Source organism: Pantherophis guttatus, chromosome 1 (assembly GCF_059756535.1).
Source record: "Pantherophis guttatus breed Tessera chromosome 1, ASM5975653v1, whole genome shotgun sequence".
NCBI lineage: Eukaryota > Metazoa > Chordata > Lepidosauria > Squamata > Colubridae > Pantherophis > Pantherophis guttatus.
Window position 1 is genome coordinate 331,951,039 of NC_142063.1, and position 12,441 is coordinate 331,963,479.

At 41.3% G+C, this 12,441-nt stretch overlaps 1 protein-coding gene across 6 annotated transcripts in view; it reads left to right on the forward strand.

Annotated features, from left to right (window-relative positions):
- CLIP2 (CAP-Gly domain containing linker protein 2) overlaps window positions 1–12,441 on the forward strand; it is a 95,738-nt gene that overhangs the window by 5,802 nt on the left and 77,495 nt on the right. For 4 of the 6 annotated variants that reach the window (XM_087889352.1, XM_034420834.3, XM_034420837.3 and 1 more), the window contains exon 1: window positions 270–997. The exons of the other annotated variants lie outside the window; for them this stretch is intronic. The gene's annotated coding sequence lies outside the window, so the exon portion shown is untranslated. Of the gene's footprint in view, window positions 1–269; window positions 998–12,441 lie in introns of those variants that run through there. 6 annotated transcript variants of the gene reach the window in all.

Sequence of the window (12,441 nt, forward strand, 5' to 3'; positions counted from 1 at the left end):
TGTTATATAGGCTTATTTTAGCACATGTCACTTTTCCTACATCTCCCAGTTCAAAACAGCCAGGAAATCGCATGGGCAACCTTCAAAAAAAAATAATCACCTTTAGTTTTTTTAAAGGGATTCTAAAAGGGGCTGAGGGGGGTGGGTGGGAGGAAAGTGGGGGGGGGGGTGAAGGAGAGCGCAATTTGCCTTTTCCCCCTTGATGGGCTCTTTATTCTACCCTAGTTTAATCCGTGGTGGGAAACACACCCTCTCTTGTCTCTGTGTGCGTGTGCATGAATGAATGAATGAATGGGCGAAAGATTTCCCGCCCTCCCGCCTTGATTTCCGCTGCAGCGCCGGGGCCCGAGAACCCGAGAGACGAAGCTTTTCAGAACGCTCTGCGAAACGGAGCGGCTCGGTTGCAAACAGCTGGAACTGCTGCCCCTCCCTTCCCTTTTCTCCTCTCCACGGGCCCGCGCGGCTCCTTCCCCTTTTGTTCCAGGCAAAAGGCTGGTTTAGCGTAGCTGTGGCATTAAGCGCCGGGGAGGCCAAAAGCGTCGCTTGGGCTGCGAGGGGGCTCTTTGCAAGCAGCAGCAGGAGAAGCGGGACCCGCCAGTGCCGGCCGGATCTCCCTTCTTTCCCCTGCTTGGAACCTCGTCGCCGAGCCGAGCCAAGCTGAGCTCACCCGGACGGACAATAAGCAAGCCTGAGCATCCTCGTTCCTGGCGGGCATCCCTTTGCATCTCGTCGCCCGCCGCTCCGGCTGCCTTTGGCGGATGCCGCTCCTTTTGCATCCGAAGGGAGTGGCAGGCGCCGGCGCGCCTTCCACGGAGCAACGCCGCCCCCGGCGTCCTTTCTGTTAAAAGAGAGAGCCGGGCGCGCTTCGGGGGCCATGGCCTAAGTCAGGCCGGGGAAAAGGAGAAAAGCTCAGCTTTTTATTTTTTTTTGGGGGGGGGGGCGTTCTCCGTCCGGACTGTTGACCGGGTGGAAGGAAGGAAGGAAGGAAGGAAGGAAGGTAAGACGGGAGCGGGAGGAGGGGGGGCAGCTGGGCGGGTTGCAAAGCTACCGGGGTGGGGAGGGGGATGGCGGAGGGGGAGGGGGGAGAGAGAGGCGTCTAGCAACAAAGGAGGGGGGGGAGGATGATGGGGGGTGGGGTGGCATGGAGGGGGTGCAAGAGGAGTCGCAAAATGGGGGTGGGGACGATCAAAATGGGTAAGGGGCGTGCATAAGCGCACCAGCGTGCCTACCGTCCCTGTCTCCTAATGTTTTCTTTTATTCGTATCCTTGTCATGTATTTATAATTATGTTTACACTCGTATCTGTCATAAAAGACATGCTTGACGGAAAATACAAATAAAACCAAATAAATAAATACATGATTGTTGGGCTCTCGGGGGTCCACAGTTTGGGTGGTCCTCCTACACCCCCTTCCCCTGTCAGCAAATGTCACAGAGAGGATGCAGATGTTGGGGGGGTGTGTGGAGGGGGAGGGAGGAGAAGAGTCACCCCCTCTTTGAGGGGGGAAAGAAGGGGATGGGTGGGACCGGTGGTGCCTCCCCCACTAGAGAGTTCAATGGCTGTCCTTCTGCCCCCCCCCCCGTTGTGCATCCTTGTGTCTGAGGTAAGGTTGGGGGTGGGTGGGGGTGGGTATGGCTGGCACCTGGCCATGATTGAATGAAGATTCAGCCAGCAACCCAGCCCACTTCTGAGCATGGGGTGAGGAAGAGGATGTCATGTGGTCAGCAGCTGGCTGCAATTTCTGTGGGGCCAAGCAGGCCAGGGTTTTGAGTCAGAAAGATTTGAGGTGGGGGGGAGGGTAGAAAGGATTCTGTGCACAACCTTCTTTGCACCCCTCCTTTTAACCGCCAGCTGGCGTTGTGCTTGGTGTGTTTATCTGACATCTACTCGTGATGGGGATATGTTTGTGTAGATGGGAGTGGAGCAGGGGAGGATGCTTTAGCCTTCTCCCCCAAATGCACTCGGATATAAAAGCTTAGAAGAGGGAGGTTCATGAGTTTAAGTTTCTTCTGAGACGCAAAGTGTAAGAATGCAGGAATGAGGTTTTATTTTTTTTAAAAAGAATGAAAATAAACAACAGTGGGAGTGGGACCTATTCCCCATCTTCCTGAAAATGTTTACTCACTTGTACTGTATACAGTATAAAGTACTGTAGAGGTACTTTGCGTCTGTCAGATGAGAGATTGGATAAGGATGCTTGTAAATAAATATTTGGAGTAACAGAGGGGTAGGATAAGTGAGGGGTGACATTTAGTCATAGGTCCGTCATATTTGGGATAGGACTGCTGAACTTTCCTTGCTGGCTTTGAGCAACAAGTAGAAGATATGACAACCCTCTGAGCATAGGCAGAATGCTTTCTTGTTATTGTTAGGAACCTGGAAGGCACCTCATACAGGTAGTCCTCAAGTTACAACTATTAGCAACTGTTCAAAGATACAACGGCACTGGGGGGAAAAGTGACTTACAACCAGTCCTTGTGTTTAAACTGTTGTAGCATCCACAAAGTCTGTGATCAAAATTTGAGTGCTTTGGCAACCAGCATGCATTTAAAAATTTAAGGAGCCTTGGTGGCACAGTGGACTAAGTGCTGTTAAAGTAGCACTTAGCTGCCAGCTGCCTGCAATTACTGCAAGTTCAAATCTCACCAGGCTCAAGGTTGACTCAGCCTTCCTTTCGAGATAGGTAAAATGAGGACCCGGATTGTGGGGGCAATAAGCTGACTTTGTATAAAAAAGAACACCACTTGGGGGAGGGGGCAAAAGCCCTACTAAGCAGGTATATACAAAAGTATGAAGGCTATTGCTTAACGCATTGTAAGCCGCCCTGAGTCTCCAGAAAAGGGCGGCGTATAAATCGAACTAATAAATAAATAAATAAATAAATAAATAACAAGGTTGCAGCATCCCGGGGTGATGTGATTGACATTTGCAACCTTCCCAGCTGGCTTCTGGCAAGCAACATCAATTCGTGACGTTGGATTCACTTAATGACTGCATGATTGACGTAACAACTGCAGTGATTTGCTTAACAACCATGGCAGAAAAGTTAGTAAAATTAGTCACAATTCATTTAACAACTACCTTGCTTAGCAATGAAAATACTGGTCCCAATTACTGTAGTAAGTCGAGGGCTACCTGTACGCCTACATTATGTTCACTTGAATAAGACTGAGTTGCCCTTGAACATGTGCTTCAATAAAAGTGGGGCTGTGTTGGAGATACTCTTTGCCCTGGGTGATGCAAAGCTCGCGCAAAATACAGCATGGGTGCATTGTTATTCTGGCCACTGTTGTAAAAAGGACCTGCAGAGTATAGATAGTCCTTGACTTACAACAGTTCATATAGTGACCGTTCAACGTTACAACGGTACTGAAAAAAGTGACATAACCGTTTTTCTCACTTATGACCTTTGTAGCATCCCCATGATCATGTAATCAAAATTCAGATGCTGGGCAACTGGTTCACACTTATGACCAAAGGTCATGTGAGCACCCTTTGCAATCTTTTGACAAGTAAAGTCAATGGGGAATCCAGATTCACTTAACAACCGTGTTACTAACTTATCAACTGCAGTGATTCACTTAACAACTGTGGCAAGAATGGTCGTAAAATGGGCCAAAACTCCCTTAACAAATATCTCACTTAAGAACAGAAATGTTGAGCTCGATTGTGGTTGTAAGTCGAGGACTACCTGTACATACCAACAGATATTAAAGTCCATGGACCAATGTCATCCTGAAAGTTGACTGTTTTTATTTATTCTCTAAAAGGCTGTTTTTATTTATTCTCTAGAAGTGCACAACTTGAGAACTAACCTCATTTTCTCTGGTCATGACATTGCTGTGGGAAGGCCGTATCTTGAATCATGATGCTACGGCTGTTTCCCTTTATGGATTTCCAAGCATGACCCCTTGACCACTTTTAAAATGTGGGCTTGGTATGTCGGTGGGTTCAATTATCCATCTTGATATTGCAAAAAAAACCTTCCTTGTATTTTTTTTTAATGAGCAACCAGCTCTCAGGTCTCAGAGTGTGCATTTCTGCAAGGTGATGTGGGATGTCTGTATACTTTTCTTTTAAGTTAAAATAATAATAATAATAATAAAGGCATCAGGAGTGTGGCAGTTTGCTGTGAAATCCCTTGTTGCAAACCCTGATCTGTGGATGACACACTTTGAAGAATTTTGAAATGTTTTTCCACCTTTTCTTTTTAAAGTTACCCTATTTCGAGGGTTATTTTTTAAAAAAAAGGCTTTGTTTGCTTTAGCTTCAAAATGATAGGACCGTGTGCTGCCAGTTTTTAACAGATACAATCAAAACCCCATTCTAAATTTACTCAGTGTTTTTCTTTGTTCCACAGACCCATCGAAATCTGATTAGGCAAGATGAAGGGAACAAATTAAGTACAGCCTGTTTTGACTTTTGTCAAATATTTGAGTTGCTTTATGAACTTGATTTAACAGAACAGAACGACAGAGTTGGAAGGGACTTTTGAGATCTTCTAGTCCAACCCCCTTCTCAAACAGGAGACCCCGGGTGGGGAAAAATAGGACTGTCTAAAAGCAATCTTATACTGTGTCTTTTTTGGGGGGTGGGAAAACTAAGTCACTTTAAAGTTCATGGAACATACTTATGAGCAGATGCAATTAATATTATGCTATTTAGTATGTATATAGACTTGTATGTCTCCAAGATCTCTTTATACATTATGATGAGCTGTATGAATCTGTGGCAAGCACTAAGGATCATGGGAAGAATATCAGAGATGTCACATTTGCTCCAATAAACCGGTTTTATGCTAAGAAAGGATTTTCTGCTACAACAGGCTTTATTCTCTAATCATGAAGTCTGGCAGGCTTTATACAAAGCCATACCTACCATTTGATTAGCAAGAGTTATAGCAAATGAGAATATTTCCATTTATGTTTAAAGTTGATTTCCTTTTTTTTTTTTAATCCAAGGTGTTGGGTTGGGTTATGTTGAATTCCTCTCAGGTGTCTGCTGTCCACAAACGGGCCAGATCCAACCTTGCTCATTCTTCTAGAAGTTGCATACACCTAGAACGCTAATGATGAACATATCACAGTGACATGCCATGCTATTTTTCATGGCACACTAGGCCTCTGGAGCAGAGGTGGGTTTCAGCAGGTTCGGACCAGTTCTGGAGAACCGGTAGTGGAAATTTTGAGTAGTTCGGCGAACCGGTAAATACCACCTCTGACTGGCCTCGCCCCCATCTATTCTCTGCCTACTGAGTTCCAGCTGATTGGGAGGAAATGGGGATTTTGCGGTAACCTTTCCCTGGATTGGGGAGGGAATGGTGATTTTACAGTATCCTTCCCCTGCCATGCCCACCAACCATGCCACGCCCACCAAGCCACACCCACAGAACCGGTAGTAAAAAAATTTAAAACCCACCACTGCTCTGGAGTATTGTGTGTGTGTGTGTGTGTGTGTCTTTACCTCAAGTTATTTATAAAAATAATACTAGAGGGATATAAATAAATAAAATCATTGACCCTGAAGATGAGTGCATGGGATAATAATTGTGATATATTATTTAATTTGAAAGTATATCTAAAAATGGGGTGGAATATATTATATACCATTTTTCATTTTCGCTAAATAAATTCCAAAATGGTTTACAATTAAAAACATGATTTCAAAACACAATAGAACTCCAAAATCTATGTTAGGTTGAATCCTGGTGGATTCAGAGACCTGCTGGACAGGTCTCTGCAGTTTTCTTCACAAAGTTTTTCAAAAGTGGTTTGCCATTGTTTTCTACCTAGAGAGAATGACTAGCACAAGGTCACTCAGTTGGCTTCATGGCTAAGGCGGGACTAGAAAGTTTCTAACCTGATGCCTTAAACACCACACCAATTTGGCTCTTATTGCATTACATACATTCATACATAGCTAATTCTCAAGAATTTTATATATGTAGAAGTATCTCCTTCTCTTGCATCTTTAAAACTATCCCAAAATTATGATTTTCAGAGCTTCTTTGTGTGTATTTAGAACATTTAGAACATTTACAATTACCAGTCCTGACTTTTCTTTGCTGAGTTGAAGATTTTAAATAATTACTCAGTTTAAATCTACTATTCTAGCATAGTGGTGCTTCTCAATATTATTGTATTAACTTTGTGAAAAATATGTATATGTAAATTATATTTGTGAATGTATATATACACCCACCCACACACATACACATTGTAATAGGCCTTCTTGGAGATGAAAGGAAAATCAGAAATGTTCCAAATAATCTTTAAAAAATTAACTTTGGACCAATATTGTAGATTTTTTTTTGTTGGGTTTCAGCTCCCAACCAGCATAATCAAAGAGAGAAAACTGGAAGTAAATCTTATTGAACTCTGTGTTACTTAATTTTGAATAGGTACAGATATGATTGTCCTATACAAACATTTACAGCTTCCCCTCCATGCATTTACTGTTCTACTCTCTTCTTTTTTAGTTCTTTAATATGTAAAAAGGGAAAAAAAACAGGAAACAAAAAAGAGAAAGAAGGAAGTACAGTCATAGTAAATATTAGTTAGCTCCATTTTTCAATAAATTGAGAGTGAACATCAACCCAAGATTGTAAATCCAGTGATATGGTACTTTCATTTTAGCAGAATTAACTTTTTCGCTGTATCCATTGCTCTATAAGTCCATTTTTCATATATTGATGAATGCCAAATACTTGATATTGTATATGATTCAAAATTGCATTCTTATCTTTAAATAGTATTTTTTAAAATAGTAATTTATGAATAGTAAACCAAAACTGTGATAGAGAAAACTCTTATGCGTAAGTGTCCTGTCCATTGTTTTACCTTTCCAACATGGTATAATGGTAGATAGCATTTTAACTATAGAGAAAAGTCCCATAATTTTGGTTTTCACTTCTGCAAAATTTAAGACTATAATTTCAAGTACCGGTAGTTGTTTACTTGGATTCAAATTTCTGGTTGATTGTTCCTCCAATCAAACCGTTATGTATTTTAGCAACAATATAGTTTTAGTACTAAGTTCCATTGGTTGTTGCTGATGAAAAGCATGATTCTAAACAAAGATAAATATCAGATAAATCAGATGAATAATGTGGTGCTGTTTATTCATTGTTTAATTGATGATTCATGCTGAATCATTTTTGACTCTGCTCAAGAGAAAATTCTAGTTGAAATTCCATCATGATCCCTGAGTACTGTATTGGCTCAGAAGTTCATAGAATGACAAGAAAACCTAGAAAAATTTTTTTCATAAAAATTCAAGGCATTACAGATAAACCATTTCGCCTGTCATAGTTATAGCTTCTCCAGATGTTGAACAATATACTAGTAGAAGATTCTCTTTCCATATAGTATGTGGGTATTCATGACAGAAGGATTTTATTACTAGTGTGATTAATGGACTGTAACTACAGCTTATTTAAAAACCCAGAATTTTCATAAGGACATAGATAAATCTTTAGCTGTAATCTTAAATTTAAAGCATAGTCTGAAATACTATTTGCACTAGATGCTATGCCCAAAACAAGCTCACCATTTTATGAATTAGTGTTTTCTGTGAACTGGACAATGAAATTGTAATTTGGAGCAGCCAGCAAGCCCTTTCCAAGGTACTCAGAATAAAATTGTTTGAAGGATTTTTGGAAGTCTTGTAGTCCAACTCCCTGCTCAAGCAGGAATCCTTATACTATTCAGGCAAATGGTAGTCCAATGTCTTCTTAAAAATCTCCAGTATTGGAGCACCCACAACTTCTGGAGGCAAGTTGTTCCACTGATTAATTATTCTGTCAAGAAATTTCTCCTTAGTTCTAAGTTGCTTCTCTCCTTGATTAGTTTCCATCCATTGCTTCTTGTCCTGCCTTCAGGTGCTTTGGATAATAGATTGACTCCCTCTTCTTTGTGGTAGTTTCTCATATATTGGAACCCTGCTATCATGTCACCCCTAGTCTTTCTTTGAATTAAATTAGACATACTTAATTCATGCAAACATTCTTCATATGTTTTAGCTTCCAGTTTCCCTAATCATCTTTGTTGCTTTTCTCTGTACTCTTTCTAGATTCTCAACATTGTTTTATGTTGTGGCAACCAAAACTGGATGCAATATTCTAATTGTGGTCTTTCCAAGACATTATAAAGTGGTATTACTCCTTTAGAGTATCTTCTCCCTACTACTCAGAACTGGTAATTTAATTTTTGTACATTTGCAAACTTTAGGATTTTTGTAGCCTGTTGAATCTTCATCTTTATATTCAGGCCGTGCTATCCTGACCATTTAAGGATTAGGTTTTAGAAGATTTAGCTGCTATGAGGGGTGGGTTCTACTTACCTTTACTACCGGTTCGCAGCGGGAGCACGCGCGCTTCTGCACATGCGCAGATCACCCATGATGATGTTGTGGTGGGTGGGTGGAGCCGGTTTTACTACTGGTCCTATAGAACCGGACCGAACTGGGAGCAACTCACCACTGGCTGCTATAGAATAAATGTAAACCAATGAAACCAGTGACATGCACAGTGAAGTGTTACTATGCAGAATTTTAGCTACTACGTTTCATTTCTCTCTTCCCATCTTGTTTCTAGTTGTATCTCAACAATCAGTATTCCTTAGTTTTTGACTTGCTGCCAAATCCTTATTGGGATCAGACTACTTCAAGTGAAAGCGATAGTCTTCCCTTTGGGCTTCTAATCACTTTCTACAAATTTCAGAGTTCCTCCAGGTTTACTGAGATGGTGTGTGTGAAAAGCATTGTGTTGGTTACTCAAAGGTTTGCTTGTAATTTGGCAGTAGAGGGATTAGTACTGTACAGAAGCAACAGAATTATCATGGGTGTTATTTTTTTCATGCTTTGCTTATAAGCTTTCTGTTGGGATCCCTGAGAAGCAGGATATAGAACTAAATGTATTTTGGATCTTATCCAGTGAAGTTTTTCTTACATCCTGCTAGTGAAGAATGCAACTTCTGAGGAACAGCTTGTGGGTGATAGGTGAAATTTTTGGATTACTCGACAATTTGCCTCGGCCAACTCACTGCAAGACAACTCATTGTGAGACAATTTAACAATTTTTTACAATATTCTATTTTTTGCTGTTCACATTTGCTGTCTCTCCTTTTGCATCCTTTCTTTAATGATTCTATTATACCATTTCTTTAATATTAGTGTAACTCTTGTCCCGTAGCGAGTTGTCCTGTGGTGAGATGGCTGTGGCAAGTTGTCCTACAGTGAGTTATTGCAGTGAAATAAATGGTACTATTACCACTCTATAAAGCCTTAGTAAGACCACGCCTAGAGTACTGCATCCAGTTTTGGTCACCGCACTATAAAAAAGATGTGGAGATTCTAGAAAGAGTGTAGAAAAGAGCAACCAAGATGATTAGGGGACTGAAGGCTAAAACGTATGATGAATGTTTGCAGGAACTGGGCATGTACATGCCGGAACCTGGAAGAGCAATGGTTGAGAAACACTGCAATAAGCAATTAAACAGGGGGGAGGGGGCGGGAGAAATCTGTTGTTGAGGTGACTCTATCAGTCTTCCCAATGGTAGGGCTAGTGATTATGTTGTCCATCTGCAGCATATCTGACTTCAGGTTTCACCAAGCTTTTGGAAAAGTGCCTTCTGGGAAAAATGTTCCCTTTCATTGGAGGTCAGTGGTTATTTGGCAGATTTAGTTGGCCATGGTGGCAATACTCAAGACAAAACTGAGCAGTTTAAATTTCTCTCTCAACTTGTAGCTGCCTGATTTTGGCAACTGCTATTGCCAGCCTGTGGTAGAGAACATTTATTTGCTTAGATTGTATATTTCTTAATCACCCTTCTCCCTCCTTCTGTTGAGGTAATAGAACCCAGTACCCAAATAAGGAAGATGGCTTCCAAATTTAAGGACCTTGTGATTCTTGGGACTTTTGACATGCTTTATATTAAATATATTAAATGTATTAGAAGATATTTAATATATTATCTTAATATAATATGTCCACAAAATAATTATGTATCTCTCTCTGTGTGTATGTGAGTGTGTGTGTATGTACATATATGTACATATACAAATTTGCTGATGCTTTAAACTAAATTTGTATATTAGTGATTGCAGGACTTCTGTAGATGCCATATGCTAAATAAATAAATAAAATATGTTAGGTTTTAAGTGAGATTTAAAACATAAATGAAACTGTAGTAGGAATTAGGTTCTATACTACTTGGTGTTTTGCAGAGCAATTTGCTAGATAACAATTTGATTCATAAAATGAATCTGTTGCTCACATTTGCCCAATTTTTAGCTTCCTAATAGAAAAAAGGCAAACTTTGTGGAAAAGGCACATTTTTGTTAGCTGCTGCTACTTTTACTATTTTTTATTGACCATTATATTTTACTTCAATGCAAGGATGTCTCTTCCATTTTCTAAAATCTTTTTATGGCCAAAAGCTAAAGTGAATAAGAGCTAAACATATTGGTTAATTATGAATAAATATTGAATAGAGAAGGATAATAACATTGTATCTAATAACACTGTCTGGACATACTCATCATCTGTCCGATTTGTTTTATCTATGCATTGCAATAAGTTGGATGCTGTGTACAGTACTTACAAGATTCCATTTATTTTATTTTTCCACTTTTGGACTGCCCATCTACCTCAGAGAGGGACTCCAGATGGTGTATAATAAAATATTAAAATACAAAAACAGGATACAAAAGTCAAACTTAGAAATTAATTGTAACAATTAAAATTAATTGTAAAGCAAAGGAAGGCTTTCATTCCATTCTGCCTCTTGCCGCTATGAAATTCTTGGCCCAGTTTGTAGGCACCTTATATTTAGCAAGACAATTTTTCCAACAACTCTGGTAATATTTCTTTTCATTGCAGAGTTTTTCTGGGATTTCAGTCGCAGAAATAGATTTACTCATCACCTGTAATTTAGCCTTTTTCTTATGTCACTTCCCTAAAGGAATACAGTGTTCAAGATCAGGCATCTTTTGCAAAATGTCAAATCAAAGACTGTCAGATTAGAATTTATTTCTTTTTGCAGTGAGAGAATTGATTCCTCCGCCGCCCCCTGAAAAAAGCTGAAAACTTCAGGAAGTAATTTGACAATATCTTAGCATCACTGAAATGAGTGGGAGCAAAATTTCCAGTCCTTTTTTTTTAAAGTAGATATGTTGAGTCTATTGAATGCTTAACACACATACTCTTTCTTTTCTCTACAAAACTTGCTGTATCATGCTATCATTATTAAACAGTTTGCTAGCAGAGTCTGAGATAGATACTTGAAGGTGCCAGGAGGAATCCACATTCTTGTTGTTCAGTTGCTAAGTCATGTCCAACTGTGATAGGAACTAGGTTGTAGTAACTCTGTACCACTTGGAGTTACGCTCCAAGAGTTATACTCTTCGCGACCTCAGAGACCATAGCACGCCTGGCTCCCCCTGTCTTCCATTGTCTTCTGGAGATTGCCCAAATGAGAGTCCACATTGGATATTAACAATAACAACAGTGTTGGAAGAGACCTTGGAGGTCTTCTATTCCAATCCCCTGCTCAGACAGGAAACCCTATACCCGTGATGGCGAACCTATGGCACGCGTGCCACAGGTGGCATGTGGAGCCATATTGGTGGGCACACGAGCGTTGTCCTAGCTCAGCTCCAGCACTCATGCGTGTGCTGGCCAGCTGATTTTTGGCCCTTCTGGGCCCAACGGAAGTCAGCAAATGGACTGTTTCCGGCCTCTGGAGGGCCTCCGGGGAGGTGGGGAAGGCTGTTTTTGCCCTCCCCAGGCTCCTAGAAAGCCTCTGGAGCCTGGGGAGGGCAAAAAACAGACCTACCAGGCCCACCAGGCCATCACATGCCAAAAGGAGGGGGAGCATGGGGGGGGTCGCGCACACATGCATGCGGGGGGCAGGGTGCATAAAATTATGGGTGTGGGCACGCACATGCGCAACCACCCCACACTCCTCCAGCTTTTGGCACACGATGGCAAAAAGGTTAGCCATCACTGCCCTATACCATTTCAGACAAACGGTTGTCCAATCTCTTTTTAAAAACTTCCAGTGCAGTGGTGTGTTTCAAATTTTTTTACTACCAATCCTGTGGGTGTGGCTTGGTGGGCATGGCATGGCTTGGTGGGGGTGGCAAGGGAAGGATACTGTAAAATCTCCATTCCCTCCCCACTGCAGGAGAAGGTTACTGCAAAATCCCCATTTCCTTCCAATCAGCTGGGACTCGGGAGGCAGAGAATAGGGGCCAGGCCAGTCAGAAGTGGTATTTACCGATTCTCCAAACTACTCAAAATTTCTGCTACTGGTTCTCCAGAACTGGTTAGAACTTGCTGAAACCCACCTCTGCTCCAGTGTTTGTTCCATCCTGTTTCCATCCAATATTCCTATTTTGGATCTTAGATCTAATGATCTTCCACTATTTTGGTGAAATGGA